The sequence below is a fragment of the Arachis ipaensis genome, chromosome B3, assembly GCF_059453495.1.
Source record: "Arachis ipaensis isolate K30076 ecotype BB chromosome B3, ASM5945349v1, whole genome shotgun sequence".
In the NCBI taxonomy this organism is placed as follows: Eukaryota; Viridiplantae; Streptophyta; class Magnoliopsida; order Fabales; family Fabaceae; genus Arachis; species Arachis ipaensis.
The window spans coordinates 126,480,367-126,499,869 of record NC_142438.1 but is presented as its reverse complement, the minus strand read 5'-3'; positions in this window follow the sequence as shown (position 1 = coordinate 126,499,869).

The following is a 19,503-nucleotide window of genomic DNA, read 5'->3' as shown; positions in this document are numbered from 1 at the left end:
GCGTTCAACGCCAGAACAGAGCATGGTTCTGGTGCTGAACACCCAAAATGGGCAGTATCTGGGCGCTGAACGCCCAAAATGGGCAGCATCTGGGCACTGAACGCCAGAATTGCACCCTGGAGAAGAGCTGGCGCTGAACGCCCAGAACAAGCATGGTTCTGGCGTTCAACGCCAGAAATGGGCAACAAATGGGCGTTGAACACCCAAAATGGGCACCAACCTGGCGCTGAACGCCCAGAGTTGTGTGCAAGGGCATTTTACATGCCTAATTTGGTGCAAGGTTGTAAATTCTTGAACACCTCAGGATCTGTGGACCCCACAGGATCATCTCAGGATCTGTGGACCCCACAGGATCCCCACCTACCTCCACTCACTCTCTTCTCTCTTCTCAATCATCCTCTATTCCCAATAAACACTCTTCCCCAAAACCTTTCACCTATCACCTCTATCCCTCTTCCCTATTAATCCTTCACCACTCACATCCACCCACTCTTCCCCATAAACCTACCCAATAAACTCCACTTACCTTCAAAATTCAAAATCAATTTCCCACCCAAACCCACCCATATGGCCGAACCTTAACCCCCCTCCCTTCCCTACATAAAGCCTTCCATTCTTCTTCATTTTCACACAACACAACCCTCTCTTTCCCTTCTTGGCCGAAACACACCTCCCCCTCTTCTCCATATTTTCTTCTTCTTCTTCATCTAATTCTTTCTTTTCTTGCTCGAGGGCGAGCAATATTCTAAGTTTGGTATGGTAAAAGCATAAGCTTTTTGTTTTTCCATTACCATTGATGGCACCTAAGACCAGAGAACCCTCTAGAAAAGGGAAAGAGAAGACAAAAGCTTCCACCTCCGAGTCATGGAAGATGGAAAGGTTCATCTCCAAAGCCCATCAAGACCACTTCTATGATGTTGTGGCCAAGAAGAAGGTGATCCCTGAGGTCCCTTTCAAGCTCAAGAGAAATGAGTATCCAGAGATCCGACATGAAATCCAAAGAAGAGGTTGGGAAGTTCTAACAAACCCCATCCAACAAGTCGGTATCTTAATGGTTCAAGAGTTCTATGCCAATGCATGGATCACTAAGAACCATGATCAAAGTAAGAACCCTGAATCCAAAGAATTATATTACAATGGTTCGGGGGAAATACTTAGATTTTAGTCCAGAAAATGTGAGGTTGGCGTTTAACTTGCCCATGATGCAAGGAGATGAACGCCCCTACACTAGAAGGGTCAACTTTAATCAAAGGTTGAACCAAGTCCTTATGGACATATGTGTGGAAGGAGCTCAATGGAAGATTGACTCCAAAGGCAAGCCGGTTCAACTAAGAAGATTGGACCTCAAGCCTGTGGCTAGAGGATGGTTAGAGTTCATCCAACGCTCCATCATCCCCACTAGCAACTGATCTGAAGTTACTGTGAATCGGGCCATCATGATCCATAGCATCATGATTGGAGAAGAAATAGAAGTTCATGAAGTCATCTCCCTTGAACTCTATAAAATAGCCGAAAAGCCCTCTCCTGGGGCAAGGCTAGCTTTTTCTCATCTTATTTGCCATCTATATTACTCAGCTGGAGCTTTCATAGAAGGAGACATTCACATTGAGGAAGAGAAGCCCATCACTAAGAAAAAGATGGAGCAAGCAAGAGAGCCCATTCATGGAGCTCAAGAGGCGTATGAAGATCATCACCATGAGATCCCGGAGATGCCTCAAATGTATTTTCCTCCACAAAACTATTGGGAGCAAATCAACACCTCCCTAGGAGAATTAAGTTCCAACATGGGACAACTAAGGGTGGAACATCAAGAGCACTCCATCATCCTTCATGAAATCAGAGAAGATCAAAAAGCAATGAGGGAGGAGCAACAAAGACAAGGAAGAGACATAGAAGAGCTCAAGGACATCATTGGTTCCTCAAGAAGAAAACGCCACCATCACTAAGGTGGACTCATTCCTTGTTCCCACTTTCTGTTTTTCGTTTTCTCTATGTTAAGTGCTTATCTATGTTTGTGTCTTCATTACATGATCATTAGTATTTAGTAACTTTGTCTTAAAGTTATGAATGTCCTATGAATCCATCACCTCTCTTAAATGAAAAATGTTTTAATTCAAAAAGAACAAGAAGTACTTGAGTTTCGAATTTATCCTTGAACTTAGTTTAATTATATTGATGTGGTGACAATACTTATTGTTTTCTGAATGAATGCTTGAACAGTGCATATGTCTTTTGAAGTTGTTGTTTAAGAATGTTAAATATGTTGGCTCTTGAAAGAATGATGACAAGGAGACATGTTATTTGATAATCTGAAAAATCATAAAAATGATTCTTGAAGCAAGAAAAAGCAGCAAAGAACAAAGCTTGCAGAAAAAAAAATAGGCGAAAAAAAATAGAAAGAAAAAGAAAAAGCAAGCAGAAAAAGCCAAAGCTCTCAAAACCAAGAGGCAAGAGCAAAAAGCCAATAACCCTTAAAACCAAAAGGAAAGGGTAAATAAAAAGGATCCCAAGGCTTTGAGCATCAGTGGATAGGAGGGCCTAAAGGAATAAAATCCTGGTCTAAGCGGCTAAACCAAGCTGTCCCTAACCATGTGCTTGTGGCGTGTAGGTGTCAAGTGAAAACTTGAGACTGAGCGGTTAAAGTCAAGGTCCAAAGCAAAAGAAGAGTGTGCTTAAGAACCCTGGACACCTCTAATTAGGGACTTTAGCAAAGCTGAGTCACAATCTGAAAAGGTTCACCCAATTATGTGTCTGTGGCATTTATGTATCCGGTGGTAATACTGGAAAACAAAGTGCTTAGGGCCACGGCCAAGACTCATAAAATAGTTGTGTTCAAGAATCATCATACTGAACTAGGAGAATCAATAACACTATCTGAACTCTGAGTTCCTATAGATGCCAATCATTCTGAACTTCAATGGATAAAGTGAGATGCCAAAACTATTCAAGAGGCAAAAAGCTATAAGTCCCGCTCATTTAATTGGAGCTATGTTTCATTGATAGTTTGGAATTTATAGTATATTCTCTTCTTTTTATCCTATTTGATTTTCAGTTGCTTGGGGACAAGCAACAATTTAAGTTTGGTGTTGTGATGAGCGGATAATTTATACGCTTTTTGGCATTGTTTTTAGTATGTTTTTAGTAGAATCTAGTTACTTTTAAGGATGTTTTCATTATTTTTATGTTAAATTCATATTTCTGGACTTTACTATGAGTTTGTGTGTTATTCTGTGATTTCAGGTATTTTCTGGCTGAAATTGAGGGACTTGAGCAAAAATCAGATTCAGAGGTTGAAGAAGGACTGCTGATGCTGTTGGATTCTGACCTCCCTGCACTCAAAATAGATTTTCTGGAGCTACAGAACTCAAAATGGCGCGCTTCCAATTGCGTTGCAAACTAGACATCCAGGGCTTTCCAGCAATATATAATAGTCCATACTTTGTCTGCGTTTAGATGACGCAAACTGGCGTTCAACGCCAGCTCTCTGCCCAATTCTGGCGTTCAGCGCCAGAAACAAGTTGCAAAGTGGAGTTCAACGCCCAAACTGGCACAAAAGCTGGCGTTCAACTCCAAGAATGACCTCTGCACGTGTAACATTCAAGCTCAGCCCAAGCACACACCAAGTGGGCCCCAGAAGTGGATTTATGCATCAATTACTTACTTCTATAAACCCTAGTAGCTAGTTTATTATAAATAGGACTTCTTACTATTGTATTAGAGAATCTTATCATCTTTGAATCCGGGATTGTATCTTTGAGAATCTTTGGACGCCTGGTTCTTAGATCAGAGGGGCTGGCCATTCGGCCATGCCTGGACCTTTCACTTATGTATTTTCAAACGGTAGAGTTTCTACACTCCATAGATTAAGGTGTGGAGCTCTGCTGTTCCTCAAAGATTAATGCAAAGTACTACTGTTTTCTATTCAATTCATCTTATTTCGCTTCTAAGATATTCATTCGCACTTCAACCTGAATGTGATGAACGTGAAAATCATCATCATTCCCTATGAACGCGTGCCTGACAACCACTTCCGTTCTACAATAGATTGAATGAGTATCTCTTAGATCTCTTAATCAGAATCTTCGTGGTATAAGCTAGATTGATGGCGGCATTCATGAGAGTCTGGAAAGTCTAAACCTTGTCCGTGGTATTCCGAGTAGGACTCTGGGATTGAATGACTGTGACAAACTTCAAACTCGCAAGTGCTGGGCGTAGTGACAGACGCAAAAGGATAGTAAATTCTATTCCAGTATGATCGAGAACCTCAAAGATGATTATCCATGCAGTGACAGCGTATCGGACCATTTTCACAGAGAGGAATAAGATGCAACCATCGACAAGGGTAATGCCTCCAGACGATTAGCCGTGCTGTGACAGAGCATTTGGACCATTTTCCCGAGAGGATTGAAAGTAGCCATTGGCACCGGTGACATCCTTACAAAAAGCCAGCCATAAAAATGAGTAAGACTGATTGGATGAAGACAGCAGGAAAGCAGAAGTTCAGAGGAACAAAAGCATCTATATGCGCTTATCTGAAATTCTCACTAATGATTTACATAAGTATTTCTATCCTTATTATATTATCCTTTTTTGAAAACTCCATAATTATTTTATATCCGCCTGACTGAGATTTACAAGGTGACCATAGCTTGCTTCATACCAACAATCTCTGTGGGATCGACCCTTACTCACGTAAGGTTTATTACTTGGACGACCCAGTGCACTTGCTGGTTAGTTGTATCGAAGTTGTGACAAATTATGAATTGAGATTAGAGCACCAAGTTTTTGGAGCCATTACCAGAGATCACAATTTCGTGCACCAAACACCGCTGTTATCTAAACCTCAGAGGCAGAGGAGAAGAGTTTCATACAATTGAGCTTGGCGGAGTTCAGCAATGAGAAGAACTCCGTCCGTAGCCGGAAGGCGAGATAGAGAAGGTTCAAATCGGAGACACTTCGGACAAAATAACTAATATCGGAACGATCCTAAGAGGAGACTCAAAAGAATTACTGATACAATTCTTACGCAATAATGTCGATCTCTTCGCATGGGAAGCCGCAGATATGCCAGGTATAGACCCCAAGCTAATGTGCCACAAGTTGGCGGTATATCCGAGATCTCGGCCGGTGCAGCAGAAACGAAGAAAACTTGGGCCAGAGCGATCCCAAGCGGTGGAAGAGCAAGTACAGGCACTACTGGAGGCAGGATTCATAAGAGAAGTCAAGTATCCATTATGGCTAGCCAACGTCGTCTTGGTGAAAAAATCAAATGGGAAGTGGCGAATGTGTATCGATTACACCGATCTCAACAAAGCTTGCCCAAAAGATCCTTACCCACTCCCAAGTATCGACGCTCTAGTAGATGCTTCCTCCGGATATAGATACCTCTCATTTATGGATGCATACTCGGGATACAACCAAATCCCCATGTATCCACCAGATCAAGAAAAGACCTCGTTTTTAACGCCTAAAGCAAATTACTGCTACATCGTAATGCCCTTCGGTCTCAAGAACGCAGGAGCTACTTATTAAAGGCTGATGAATAAAGTCTTCTCAGACCACATTGGAAAGATCATGGAAGTCTATGTAGATGACATGTTGATAAAGACACAAAGCGAAGATACATTATTGTCCGACCTGGCTCAAGTGTTCGACACCATAAGGAAGCACGACATGCGACTTAATCCGGCAAAATGCACCTTTACGGTAGAAGCAGGCAAATTCCTAGGTTTCATGCTCACACAAAGAGGAATTGAAGCAAACCCAGATAAATGCCAAGCCATACTCAACATGAAGAGCCCGACCTGTGTCAAAGAAGTGCAGCAACTCAATGGGAGATTGGCCGCCTGTTCCGAGGGTTACCTGAAACTAGAGGTCGATCTAGGACGAGACCTTCCGTACTGGTCGGAGATAGCGTGTCCGGCTGGTTGATGACTACCGGAGCTGTTGTATCCGACTTGTTGGACTTGCTGCACTGCTGATCCTTGGCCACCGGAGGGTGGGGGGGTACCTGCAAGAGACTCCGATGCTTAAGTTAGCACGGGTATTAAGCAGGTTTTATGTAGAATCAGAATATGAGTTATACCTGGGTGCTCCAGTGTATTTATAGTAATGTGGGCTGACCTTTCGGGTAAGATAAGTTAGTTACTTTATCTTATCTTATCTTATTTTGAGTGAAGTCAGCTTATCTTCAAGGGAACCGCCTTTATCTCTATAGGCTTGAAGTGCCTTTGGATTTGGGTCGTGTTCCTCTATTTGGGCCCTTTACTGGGCTCTTTTGTTGACACGGCCGAGTTCTTTAAGAAAAAGTCGGTCTGCTCGACCTGAAGAGGTCGGTTGCTTTATTATTGATCATTCCGGGTCGGATAGCTCGACCTAGGGTATGAACAGTGCCCCTGCTTGAGCTCGGTCTTCTTTGTTCTGGGGAACGTGCGAGGGTTTAATACCCTAATTAATTGGCATTTAATTGCCCTGTTTCCCTTAAACTTCTTTATTTTTGAATTTCATACTCAGCAAACGGTTTCCCTTCTTCGCTCTTTTTGTAACTTCTTCGCAATTTCTTCCTTTGTTCTCTTACTCTCCGCTTTTCGCCCATATTTCTGTTTTCCTTTCGTTGCGGCGTTGCTTGGCGTTTTTCTGGGTAGCTTTCATTTCTGCGTCTCTTCCTTCCCTTGAAGCTTCTTTCTTCTCCGGGTTAGTTTCACTCGCATTTTTCTTCTTCTTTTGTCGCTTTGGTTTTATGATGGAGTTTTGATTTTGCTTTTAAGGAAAGTTCGTATCTTTCTGTTTTTTGTCGCTCCTATTTGAAATGTGTGTTCCGGGAGTTTCTTTCCTCTTTTGCATGATCCTTTTTGCTTTTCCTGTTGCTTGATGCTTTTTGGGGCTTTGCATGTTTATGAGTTGCGTCTTTAATGATTCGTGTTTGGTACGTTCGATGTTGATGCTTGTTCTCTGCTGATTTTTTGCTTTATTTCGAGAAAGTTTGCGCCTTTTGCTGTTTTTCTGCCTTGGCCTTTTTTGGAACTTCTGATAAACTGTAGGAGGGTGGACCTTTTGCGTTTTTACTTCCTTTGTTTTTCTTTCTAGATTTTATTTTGATGAGTACCAGGATGTAGGCTGTAGAAGTAACTTGAAAGTCCTTGTTTGTTTACTGCCTCCAAGGGATGCCCCAAGGGCTTTGGTTTGAGTCTTGGGGTTTTCCTTTCCTGTTTGTTTGTCTGTCGAGTTGTTTTGCCCCTCATCCGAGATGTTTTGTTAGTAATCCACTCTTCTTTTCTTTTGTAGGATTTAGTTGACCTCATGTCTTCCCGAAATAACGTTGTAGAGATGCCTTCCCAGGTTCCCGCGGGTATGGCCGACTGGGTGGACTCCATAGTTCTCATGTGTGTCTCGTGGTTGATTCTGATTTTTGTGCTCAGCTTAGGCAGTTTCATAGTGTCTGTAGTAATTCTGGAGATGAGAAGAACTATGAACTTGTCCCCCCCTCTTCTGACGAGAGAGTCTGCTTTTCAACTCGGGTTGTTGATGGTCGCCCTTTCTTTTATGCTTATGATTTTTTCTTTGGTCAGCTGGGTATCACCCTTCCTTTTACCAAATTTGAAGCCGACCTGTTATGGTCTTGTAATGTTGCCCCTTCTCAACTTCACCCTAATTCCTGGGGTTTTATTAAAATTTTCCAATTGCTATGCGATGGTTTTGGTATTCCTGCTTACCAATCTCTCTTTTTCTATCTGTTTGTCTTGACTAAGCCCGGTGTGGTAAAAAAGAAGTCAGCTTGGGTCTCCTTTCGTTCTACCCAAGGAAAGAAGGTTTTTTCCATGTTTGATGAGTCGTTTCGTGATTTTAAAAACTACGTTTTCAAGGTCCGAGCTGTTGAAGGAGCTCGGCCCTTTTTTCTGGATGAGAATGACGAACCTGCTTTTCCCTTAGAATGGCAAAAAGACGTGAGGGTCTCCCGGTATTCGTGGGAAATGTTGGATGAGGCTGAGCGAGCCTTTGTGACTATCTTGGAAGAACGCTGGGGTCAACCTCCCCATCTTGACACAAATAATTTCTGACCAATCCTTCTCTTCTTCAAACTGAACTGGGTATCTTGTGTTTCTTTTTTTTATCTTGTTTATGTTGCTTGTAGCTGTCTTTTCCGACTTATCCGACTTGTAGCTGAATTTTCTGTTTTGCTTGCAGAGGTAATGAAGAATAATGAAGCTATGAAAGCTTTTAAGAGGGCACAGAGGGTGACTACTGCCAGAAATGTTGCTGCCAGGGCAGCTGGGGAGGGATCCTCCCAAGTGCGCGAGAAGCCATCAGTGCAGAGTTCCGTCGGGGTGAAGAAAGTGATCCCTACACCCCGAGTTCGTTTGGTAGATCCTCACGTCGCCTCTGCTGCTCCTTCTGTTGCTCCTCCCAACAAAAAACAAAAGACTGCTGAGCCCTTTGACCTCGATGCTCCTGATTTTAATGCTATTGAATTGGTGGATCAAAAAATCGGTCCCTACGGTGCTCTCTCCATGGACGATGTGTCCATCCTTCATCACTTGGAATTCATGGCCCGAAATCATGTGAAGATGGCGTATATGTCGGCTGCCATATATCGGACTGCTCAGAATCTCCCTCTCCACGCCACTAAAGCGTTTATGGAGGAGGCGAAACAAGAGTTTGATCGGATGAAGGAGTTAAAGGAGGAGCTTGAGACGAAGGTGGCCAAGCTGGAGAAGGACTTGAAGAATGAGGAGGCGAGTTCTCAGTCATTGGCAGCTTCGTTGAGGTTGGCTGAGGACGCAGTCTTGATGCACAAGGATAGTTACGTTACCTCTTATCGAGAGGTGATGCGCCTGAGGGAGGAGCTCGACCATGCCCGGGAAGATTATTCTGAGCTTCAAGGTCATCTTGTTGACAGCGTGACTGCTACTTACGAGAACTTGAAGGAGCAAGTTCGGGTCATTGCTCCCAAGGCTGATCTCACCCTTTTTAGCCTGGATAATATTGTCAGAGATGGTAAGATTGTCCCTGATGATGAGGGTGATGATGATGAGGTTGTTCCTCCCCCTGTGTCCTCTGCTAAAGTGCCGACTTCTTCTGTTCATCCGGTTGCACCTGATTTGGATTGCCATATTCTGAACTGGGAGGATGGAACTGTAGACGCCGTACCGATTCAGACTCGTCCTCCTTCTCCTTGTCCTGATGCTGCCAAGAAGGCTCCTGATGCTTGCTGATCTCTTTCCTGGGAATTTGTGTAGTTGGCCTGGCTTGTGGGCTTTTTAAAACTTTCTTATTTATTTATTGTTGCTTTCTAAGTTGCTTTTATAGCAACTTTTATTTTGACAAACAAAAAAGGGTAGCTCGCCATCCTTAGATTTTGCTGGCCTTCGAGGCTTTTTGCAACTTTGTAGATTTTATATAATGCCTTTTGATTTGCCATTTTTCTGTTTTCTGCCGATGTTTGATATCTTGTGGCTCGATCTCCTTGGGTTATTTCGTTGTTTGCAGCTTGAATCCTTTGAGGTTATGATTTGTGAGGTCCAACTTGTTTCTCGGCTTTCCGTATTTGTGACTAGTTCCTTTGCGTTGGTTCCTTTTTAAGTTATTATTGTAATCCTCTCTTTCATAGATTACTTTTTTATAACTTGTCTGTAGGAGATTGACTTCGTCAGGTCGATCTCTTTTTAGTTATTTTTGTAATCCTCTTTCTTGGACCTTTGTCAGGTCTCTTTCAGGGATTAATTTGATAACTTATCAGTAGTAGTAGTCCGACTTGGTTATATCGGTCTCCCTTAAGTTATTTTTTGTAGTCCTCTTTCTTGGATCTTTGTCAGATCTCTTTCAGGGACTACTTTGATAACTTTTTGGTAGCACGAGTCCGTCTTAGTTATGTCGGTCTCCCTTAAGTTATTTTTTGTAGTCCTCTTTCTTGGATCTTTGTCAGATCTCTTTCAGGGACTACTTTGATAACTTTTTGGTAGTAGGAGTCCGTCTTGGTTATGTCGGTCTCCCTTAAGTTATTTTTTTGTAGTCCTCTTTCTTGGATCTTTGTCAGATCTCTTTCGGGGACTACTTTGATAACTTTTTTGGTAGTAGGAGTCCGACTTGGTTTTGTCGGTCTCCCTTAAGTTATTTTTTGTAGTCCTCTTTCTTGGATCTTTGTCAGATCTCTTTCAGGGACTACTTTAATAACTTTTTGTTTTGGGCTGACTTTGTTATGTCGGGCCCTTCTAAGTTAAAGTAATCCTCTTTAATAGGGTTGGCCAGACCTCTTTCCAGGGTTTACTTATAACTTGGTTTGACTTGGTTCGACTTCTTAATGTTCGACCAGTCTTTAAGTTATTATTTTAGCGATTCGTAAGACCTCGTCAGGTTCTTTTTTAGATCACTTTCGATAACTTCTTACATTATTCTGTGTTCATCTTTGCCGATTTGTAGAAAGTGGTTGTCATCTCTAGATCGTCCTTTGGGTGAATCGCGTTTTCACCTTTATCGGACGGTTGTCTTTATCGTGATCGTGCAGTGAAATTCTTTTTCACTTTTTGCCGATCTGTTGCTTTATAATCGGACGATGAATGCTTCAGATTAATGCATCTTGAAATCTTTGTAGAATATCTAAAATATATTTTATTTAAAGGAAAAGTGCAAATAGATACATATGGGATTGTCTGAGTCTCAACTTGGTGCCTCATTAAAAAACCTTTTCAGGAAAAAGAGTGCATCCAATGATGAGATCTTTTATCTTTTCTTAACTGTAGTAACTTTTTAGGTTGCAAGCGTGCCACGACCTGGGAACCTCTCGTCCATCGAGTTCAGACAGTCTGTAGTAGCCCTTTCCAAGTACTTCTACAACTCGGTAGGGTCCTTTCCAGTTTGCTGCCAGCTTTCCTTCTCCTGGTCGAGTTGTTCCGATATCATTTCGGATTAGGATGAGATCATTCTCTGTAAAACTTCTCGGCGCTACCTTTTGATTATATCTGGAAGCCATTCGGCGCTTTAGAGCTTCTTCCCTGATCCGAGCTCTTTCCTGGAATTCGGGTAACAAGTCGAGCTCTTCTCTCTGAAGTTGGGAGTTTGCTCCCTCATTGTAGTGAACTACTCTAGGCGACCCTTCCTCGATCTCTACTGGAATCATTGCCTCTATTCCGTATGCTAATCGGAAGGGGGATTCCTTCGTGGTGGAATGTGGCGCTGCTCTATATGCCCATAGGACCTGTGGAAGCTCTTCTGCCCAGGCTCCCTTTGCATCTTGTAATCTCTGTTTTAATCCGGCCAGTATGACTTTGTTAGCAGCTTCGGCCTGTCCGTTGGCTTGTGGATGTTCAACGGAGGTGTACTGGTGCTTTATATTCAAGTCGGCTACTAGTTTTCTGAAGCCTGCATCTGTGAATTGAGTGTCATTGTCTGTGGTTATTGAATATGGAACCCCGAACCTCGTGACAATGTTTCTATATAAGAATTTCCGGCTTCTTTGAGCGGTGGCATTGTAAGATTCTGCCTGCTAGATCTGTTTTCTGCAATATTCTTTTTATGGGTTGGTTAGTTTGAACCTTAATGGTGTGAGCCTGGAAGTATGGGCGGACTCGTCGAGATGTTAGGATAAGAGTATAAGTGAATTTTTCTATTTTCTGGTAGTTCAGCTCGGATCCCTGTAGTGCCTTGCTAATGAAGTAGACAGGTTGTTGTCCATTTTCATCTTCTCTGACTAGTGCTGATGCTACTGCCTTGCTTCCCACTGCGAGGTATAATATGAGTGGTTCTCCAACTCGCGGTCGGGATAGGATAGATGGCTGTCCTAAGAACTTCTTGAGGTCTTGGGAGGCTTGCTCGCACTCTATTATCCATTCGAATTGTTTTCCCTTTCTTAAAGTAGCATAGAAGGGAAGATATCTTATCGCGGCTCCTGCTAAGAATCGGGATAGGGTGGCCAGTCTCCCGTTGAGTTGCTGTACTTCTTTAACACAGGTTGGGCTCTTCATGTTGAGTATGGCCTGACATTTGTCTGGATTTGCTTCAATTCCTCTTTGAGTGAGCATGAAGCCTAAGAATTTGCCTGCTTCTACTGCAAAGGTGCATTTCGTGGGATTGAGTCGCATGTCATGCTTCCTTATGGTGTCGAATACTTGAGCCAGGTCGGACAATAGTGTCTCTTCGCTTTGTGTTTTTATTAGCATGTCATCCACATAGACCTCCATGATCTTTCCGATGTGATCCAAAAAAACTTTATTCATTAGTCTTTGATAAGTAGCTCCTGCGTTCTTGAGACCGAAGGGCATCACGATGTAACAGTAGTTCGCCTTTGGTGTTAAAAACGAGGTCTTTTCTTGATCTGGTGGATACATGGGAATTTGGTTGTATCCTGAATATGCATCCATAAACGAGAGATATTTATATCCAGAGGAAGCATCTACCAGGGCGTCAATACTTGGGAATGGGTATGGATCTTTTGGAAAAGCTTTGTTGAGATCGGTGTAATCGGTGCACATTCGCCACTTCCCATTCGATTTTTTCACCAAGACGACGTTGGCTAGCCATAGCGGGTATTTAACTTCTCTTATAAATTCGGCTTCCAGTAGTGCCTGTACTTGCTCTTCCACAGCCTGGGATCGCTCTGGCCCAAGCTTTCTTCGTCTCTGCTGTACCGGTCGAGATCCTGGGTAGACCGACAACTTGTGGCACATTAGCTTAGGATCTATGCCTGGCATGTCCGCGGCTTTCCATGCAAAGAGGTCGACATTATCTCGTAAGAATTGTATTAGCAATTCTTTTAAATCTCCTTTGAGGATTGTGCCGATATTAGTTATTTTTTCCGAGGTGTCCCCGATCTGAATTTTTTCTATCTCGCCCTCTGGTTGGGGGCGAAGATCTTCTCGTCATTGAACTCCGCCCTACTCGATTGCGTGGAACTCTTCTCCTTTGCCTCTGAGGTTTAGGCTTTCGTTATAACAGCGACATGCCATCTTTTGGTCAGCTTTTATCGTGGCTATCCCTTTTGGAGTTGGGAACTTCATACATAGGTGTGGGGTCGAGACTATTGCGCCGAGTTGGTTGAGTGTTGTCCAACCTATGAGAGCGTTGTAAGCTGAACTTACATCGACTACGATGTAGTCTATTTTGAGGGTCCTGGATTGGTCTCCTTTTCCGAAGGTTGTATGTAGTGATATATATCCTTCGGAAAAGGAGACCAATCCAGGACCCTCAAAATAGACTACATCGTAGTCGATGTAAGTTCAGCTTACAATGCTCTCATAGGTTGGACAACACTCAACCAACTCGGCGCAATAGTCTCGACCCCACACCTATGTATGAAGTTCCCAACTCCAAAAGGGATAGCCACGATAAAAGCTGACCAAAAGATGGCATGTCGCTGTTATAACGAAAGCCTAAACCTCAGAGGCAAAGGAGAAGAGTTCCACGCAATCGAGTAGGGCGGAGTTCAACGACGAGAAGATCTTCGCCCCCAACCAGAGGGCGAGATAGAAAAAATTCAGATCGGGGACACCTCGGAAAAAATAATTAATATCGGCACAGTCCTCAAAGGAGATTTAAAAGAATTGCTAATACAATTCTTACGAGATAATGTCGACCTCTTTGCATGGAAAGCCGCGGACATGCCAGGCATAGACCCTAAGCTAATGTGCCACAAGTTGGCGGTCTACCCAGGATCTCGACCGGTACAGCAGAGACAAAGAAAGCTTGGGCCAGAGCGATCCCAGGCTGTGGAAAAGCAAGTACAGGCACTACTGGAAGCCGGATTTATAAGAGAAGTTAAATACCCGCTATGGCTAGCCAACGTCGTCTTGGTGAAAAAATCGAATGGGAAGTGGCAAATGTGCACCGATTACACCGATCTCAACAAAGCTTTTCCAAAAGATCCATACCCATTCCCAAGTATTGACGCCCTGGTAGATGCTTCCTCTGGATATAAATATCTCTCGTTTATGGATGCATATTCAGGATACAACCAAATTCCCATGTATCCACCAGATCAAGAAAAGACCTCATTTTTAACACCAAAGGCGAACTACTGTTACATCGTGATGCCCTTCGGTCTCAAGAACGCAGGAGCTACTTATCAAAAATCGAAAAATTCGCCTATACTCTTATCCTAACATCTCGACGACTCCGCCCGTACTTCCAGGCTCACACCATTAAGGTTCGAACTAACCAACCCATAAAAGGAATATTGCAGAAAACAGATCTACCTCAAAATAAGAACGCTCCCCATAGAAGAAAAGGAGGCAAAAAGGTTAAAAAGGGAGGCACAGTACTACACCATCATAAACAACATCCTGTACAAAAGAGGAATCTCAACACCTTTACTAAAATGCGTGCCAACCTCCAACACAAGAGAAGTGCTAGAAGAAATACACGGCGGTATCTGTGGCAATCATCTCGGAGCACGAGCTCTCGCCGAAAAATTGCTCCAGGCGGGATTTTATTGGCCAACTCTACAGAAAGAAGCCACAGAATTTGTAAAGACATGCCCACCATGTCAGAAACATGCCAACTTTCACATCGCCCCGCCAGAAGAGCTCATCAGCGTGACCTCGCCTTGGCCATTTGCAAAATAGGGACTCGATCTTCTCGGCCCCTTCCCACAGGGATAAGGACAAGTTAAATTCCTCATAGTAGGGGTAGATTACTTTACAAAGTGGATCGAGGCAGAGCCCCTAACCAATGCCACCGCTCAAAGAAGCCAGAAATTCTTATATAGAAATATTGTCACGAGGTTCGGGGTTCCATATTCAATAACCACAAACAATGGCACTCAATTCACAGATGCAGGCTTCAGAAAACTAGTAGCCGACTTGAATATAAAGCACCAGTACACCTCCGTTGAACATCCACAAGCCAACAGACAGGCCGAAGCTGCTAACAAAGTCATACTGGCCGGATTAAAACAGAGATTACAAGAAGCAAAGGGAGCCTGGGCAGAAGAGCTTCCACAGGTCCTATGGGCATATAGAACAACGCCACATTCCACCACGAAGGAATCCCCCTTCCGATTATCATACGGAATAGAGGCAATGATTCCAGTAGAGATCGAGGAAGGGTCGCCTAGAGTAGTTCACTACAATGAGGGAGCAAACTCCCAACTTCAGAGAGAAGAGCTCGACTTGTTACCCGAACTCCAGGAAAGAGCTCGGATCAGGGAAGAAGCTCTAAAGCGCCGAATGGCTTCCAGATATAATCAAAAGGTAGCGCCGAGAAGTTTTACAGAGAATGATCTCATCCTAATCCGAAATGATATCGGAACAACTTGACCAGGAGAAGGAAAGCTGGCAGCAAACTGGAAAGGACCCTACCGAGTTGTAGAAGTACTTGGAAAGGGCTACTACAGACTGTCTGAACTCGATGGACGAGAGCTTCCCAGGTCGTGGCACGCTTGCAACCTAAGAAGTTACTACAGTTAAGAAAAGATAAAAGATCTCATCATTGGATGCACTCTTTTTCCTGAAAAGGTTTTTTAATGAGGCACCAAGTTGAGACTCAGACAATCCCATATGTATCTATTTGCACTTTTCCTTTAAATAAAATATATTTTAGATATTCTACAAAGATTTCAAGACGCATTAATCTGAAGCATTCATCGTCCGATTATAAAGCAACAGATCGGCAGAAAGTGAAAAAGAATTTCACTGCACGATCACGATAAAGACAACCGTTCGATAAAGGTGAAAACGCGATTCACCCAAGGGACGATCTAGAGATGACAACCACTTTCTAAAAATCGGCAAAGATGAACACAGAATAATGTAAGAAGTTATCGAAAGTGATAAAAAAAAGAACCTGACGAGGTCTTACGGATCGCTAAAATAATAACTTAAAGACTGGTCGAACATTAAGAAGTCGAACCAAGTCAAACCAAGTTATAAGTAAACCCTGGAAAGAGGTCTGGCCAACCCTATTAAAGAGGATTACTTTAACTTAGAAGGGCCCGACATAACAAAGTCAGCCCAAAACAAAAAGTTATTAAAGTAGTCCCTGAAAGAGATCTGACAAAGATCCAAGAAAGAGGACTACAAAAAATAACTTAAGGGAGACCGACATAACCAAGTCGGACTCCTACTACCAAAAAAGTTATCAAAGTAGTCCCTGAAAGAGATCTGACAAAGATCCAAGAAAGAGGACTACAAAAAAATAACTTAAGGGAGACCGACATAACCAAGACGGACTCCTACTACCAAAAAGTTATCAAAGTAGTCCCTGAACGAGATCTGACAAAGATCCAAGAAAGAGGACTACAAAAAATAACTTAGGGGAGACCGACATAACCAAGTCGGACTCCTACTACTGATAAGTTATCAAAGTAATCCCTGAAAGAGACCTGACAAAGGTCCAAGAAAGAGGATTACAAAAATAACTAAAAAAAGATCGACCTGACGAAGTCAATCTCCTACAGACAAGTTGTAAAAAAGTAATCTCTGAAAGAGACGATTACAATAATAACTTAAAATGGGACCAACGCAAAGGAACTAGTCACAAATACGGAAAGCCGAGAAACAAGTTGGACCTCACAAATCGTAACCTCAAAGGATTCAAGCTGCAAACAACGAAATAACCCAAGGAGGTCGAGCCACAAGATATCAAACATTGGCAGAAAACAGAAAAATGGCAAATCAAAAGGCATTATGTAAAATCTACAAAGTTGCAAAAAGCCTCGAAGGCCAGCAAAATCTAAGGATGGCGAGCTACCCTTTTTGTTTGTCAAAATAAAAGTTGCTAGAAAAGCAACTAGGAAAGCATCAATAAATAAATAAGAAAGTTTTAAAAAACCCACAAGCCGGGCCAACTACACAAATTCCCAGGAAAGAGATCAGCAAGCATCAGGAGCCTTCTTGGCAGCATCAGGACAAGGAGAAGGAGGACGAGTCTGAATCGGTACGGCGTCTACAGTTCCATCCTCCCGGTTCAGAATCTGGCAATCCAAATCAGGTGCAACCGGAGGAACAGAAGAAGTTGGCACTTTAGCAGAGGACACAGGGGGAGGAACAACCTCATCATCATCACCCTCATCATCAGGGACAATCTTGCCATCTCTGACAATATTATCCAGGCTGAAAAGGGTGAGATCGGCCTCGGGAGCAATGACCCGAACTTGCTCCTTCAAGTTTTCGTAAGCAGCAGTCACGCTGCCAACGAGATGACCTTGAAGCTCAGAATAATCTTCCCGGGCATGGTCGAGCTCCTCCCTCAGGCGCATCACCTCTCGATAAGAGGTAACGTAACTATCCTTGTGCATCAAGACTGCGTCCTCAGCCAACCTCAACGAAGCTGCCAATGACTGAGAACTCGCCTCCTCATTCTTCAAGTCCTTCTCCAGCTTGGCCACCTTCGTCTCAAGCTCCTCCTTTAACTCCTTCATCCGATCAAACTCTTGTTTCACCTCCACATACCCCGCGAGCAAAACGCCCGAGCTGACGCACTCTCAAAACTAGCCAGCACCAAACTAGGGGGCAACAATAGAAGCCTCATCCAAGAAATGCTACAGAACCCGTCAATATCGGAAGAAAAAAAATCCTAGCCATCACAAGTCAGGACCAAGGATGGATGACCCCCATAATTAACTACCTCAAAGCAGAGACGCTCCCCACGGAGGAAAAAGAGGCGAAAAGATTAAAAAGGGAGGCACAGTACTACACTATTATAAACAACATCCTGTACAAAAGAGGGATCTCAATACCACTACTTAAATGCGTGCCGACCAACAACACAAAGGAAGTGTTAGAAGAAGTACACGGCGGCATGTGTGGCAATCATCTCGGAGCACGAGCTCTTGCCAAAAAAGTACTTCGAGCGGGATTTTATTGGCCAACCCTACAAAAGGAAGCTATAGAATTTTTAAAGACATGTCCACCATGTCAAAAACATGCCAACTTCCACATCGCCCCGCTAGAAGAGCTCATCAGTGTAACCTCGCCCTGGCCATTTGCAAAATAGGGACTTGATCTTCTCGGACCCTTTCCCCAGGGATCAGGACAAGTAAAATTCCTCATAGTCGGAGTAGACTATTTTACAAAATGGATTGAGGCAGAGCCCCTAGCCAGCGCCACCGCTCAAAGAAGTCAGAAATTCCTATACAGGAACATTGTCACGAGGTTTGGGGTTCCATACTTCATAACCACAGACAATGGCTCTCAATTCATAGACACAGGCTTCAGGAGACTAGTAGCCGACTTGAATATAAAGCACCAGTTCACCTCTGTCGAACACCCTCAAGCCAATGGACAGGCCGAAGCTGCCAACAAAGTCATATTGGCAGGGCTAAAATGGAGACTACAAGATGCAAAGGGCGCTTGGGCCGAAGAACTTCTGCAAGTCCTATGGACATATCGAACGACACCACACTCCACGACAAATGAATCACCCTTTCGACTAGCATACAGAGTGGAGGTAATGATCCCAGTAGAGATCGAGGAAGGGTCACCCAGAGTAGTCCACTACAATGAAAAGGCCAACTCTCAACTTCAGAAGGAAGAACTCGACCTACTACCTGAAATTCAGGAAAGAGCTCGGATCAGGGAAGAAGCACTAAAACGTCGAATGGCTTCCAGATATAGTCAAAAGGTAGTGCCAAGAAGTTTCACGGAGAACGACCTCATCCTAATCCGAAATGATATTGGAACAACTTAACCAGGAGAAGGAAAGTTGGCAGCAAACTGGAAAGGACCTTACCGAGTTGTAAAAGTACTCGGAAAGGGCTACTACAGACTGTCCGAACTCGATGTACGAGAGCTCCCCAGATCATGGCACGGCTGCAACCTAAGAAGGTACTACAGCTAGAAAAGTAAAAGATCTCACCATTGGATGTACTCTTTTTCCTGAAAAGGTTTTTTAATGAGGCACCAAGTTGAGACTCAAACACTATTCGACATAAAGGGATGAAAAATTCCCACATGTACATATTTGCACTTTCCTTTGAATAAATATATATTTTAGATATTCTACAAGATTTCAAGACGCATTAATCTGAAGTATTCATCGTCCGATTATAAAGCAACAGATCGGCAGAAAGTGAAAAAAATAATTTCACTACACGATCACGATTAAGATAACCGTCTGATAAAGGTGAAAACGTGATTCACCCAAAGGACGATCTAGAGACGACAACCACTTTCTACAAATTGGCAAAGATGAACACAGAATAATGTAAGAAGTTATCGAAAGTGATCTAAAAAAGAACCTGACGAGGTCTTACGGATTGCTAAAATAATAACTTAAAGACTGGCCGACATTAAGAAGTCGGACCAAGTCAACCCAAGTTATAAGTAAACCCTGGAAAGAGGTCTGGCCAACCCTATTAAAGAGGATTACTTTAACTTAGAAGGGCCCGACATAACAAAGTCAGCCCAAAACTAAAAAAGTTATACAAGTAGTCCCTGAAAGAGACCTGACACAGGTCCAAAAAAGAGGACTACAAAAATAACTTAAAGGGGACCGACATAACGAAGTCGGACCCCTACTACTAAAAAGTTATTTGCAAAAATAACTTAAAGGAGACCGATATAACGAAGTCGGACT